Source organism: Gavialis gangeticus, unplaced genomic scaffold (genome assembly GCF_001723915.1).
Source record: "Gavialis gangeticus isolate Ggan-Ray unplaced genomic scaffold, GavGan_comp1, whole genome shotgun sequence".
NCBI lineage: Eukaryota > Metazoa > Chordata > Crocodylia > Gavialidae > Gavialis > Gavialis gangeticus.
Window position 1 is genome coordinate 19,015,520 of NW_017729003.1, and position 1,533 is coordinate 19,017,052.

The 1,533-nt window shown below is 40.5% G+C and overlaps 1 long non-coding RNA gene across 1 annotated transcript in view; it reads left to right on the forward strand.

Annotated features, from left to right (window-relative positions):
* LOC109291045 overlaps nucleotides 1-623 on the forward strand; it is a 23,180-nt gene extending 22,557 nt beyond the window's left edge. The window contains exon 4 of the long non-coding RNA XR_002095746.1: nucleotides 534-623. This is a non-coding gene — a long non-coding RNA (uncharacterized LOC109291045). The remainder of the gene's footprint in view (nucleotides 1-533) is intronic.
* Nucleotides 624-1,533: the final 910 nt, after the last annotated feature.

The following is a 1,533-nucleotide window of genomic DNA, read 5'->3' on the forward strand; positions in this document are numbered from 1 at the left end:
TCCCTTCCGACCCTGGAAACTATGAAACTATGAAACTATGAATCTGCCACCACATTTGCCAGCAGCAGTGTTGGTGGTGGAGTGGAAGCGGGTCAAAGCCTGTCGCCCTGACTCACACCACATCCCCCAGGTCAGCCCTGCTACTATGTTCAGTGCTGGACCCCACATTTCAAGAAAGAAGTGCACAGATTGGAAAAAGACAAGCAGAGAGAAACAAAAGTGATTAGAGGCCTGGGAGACATGACCTATAAGGAAAGACTGAAAAGATTAATTATTTAGTCTGGAATAGAACTGAAGTGGGGGTTTGATAGCAGTTTTCAAATACCTAAAAGGCAATTGTAAAGAGAATGAAGATGGGCTTTTCTCTCTGACCATATGGGACAGGACCAGGATGAACAGCATCCAACTGCAACAGAAGAAATTTTAGGAGATTAGGAATAATTTTCTCACCATAAGGATGATTAGGCATTGTAATAGGTTGTGGAGGTTGTGGAAATTCTATCCCTGGAAATTATCAGGTGCAGATTAGACAGGTAGTTGCCTGGGATGGTTCAGTCAGGAACAATCCTGCCCTGAGCAGGGAGCTGGGCCAGATGACCTCCTGACATCCCTTCCAGCCACACTTCCTATTATCCAATGTTGAGATAATTCTGGATATAGTTATTCTGAAAAGGCAAGATGCTTCATGAGGGTTTTTTTGACTATCAATAGCCAGAATGCTGTTTCCTGTCATAACAACTTCATGGAACTGTTGCTGGTCAATATTAATGGACAACATGAAATTCAGCTTTGAAGATCTCTAGCCCTACTAATATTTGAACTTAAGTCTCACTCACAATATATATCTGTATACACAAACATTCAGTAAATGTACATCTCTAGATGTATAGCCTAGATCTATAGAGATACATGTAGTGTGTGAGTATATTATACATACAAACACTCAGTATATGTATAGATCTACATCTATAGATATACATATACCAAGAGTGTGTGTGTATGACTGTATAATATACATACACACTCAGTATATGTATATCTATAGATCTATATATCTATATACATAAACATCAAGTATATGCATATCTATAGAATATCTTGATCTAGATTTATCTAGATCAAGATATTCTATGGATGTACATATACTGAGTGTTTATGTATATAGCTAGATCTGGATATCAGTACAGTTTACTTCCATACTGTCCAAGCAAAATTCTAGAGATGTGCTGGCAACACATGAGTTAAGTCTGATCATGCGCAGATAACACTGGCTCATGGAAATTTCCACAGCATGCCCAGCACGTGGCCCCTGGGTGACCTGAAGCTCTGTCAATCACCGGTGACCTACTTCTCAATCACCAGTGAGCTACTTTTCAGCCCTGCACATGCCTAGTTACAACACAGAGCTCTAACTCACACATGCTCAGTTAAAAAGAGCATGACGTAATTGTGCTAGAAAATTCTAACAGCCAAGCGGCCTGATTGGCTAAGGGGCTGCTATATTAGTGAGTGAAACCCCCACCTTTGTGTGGG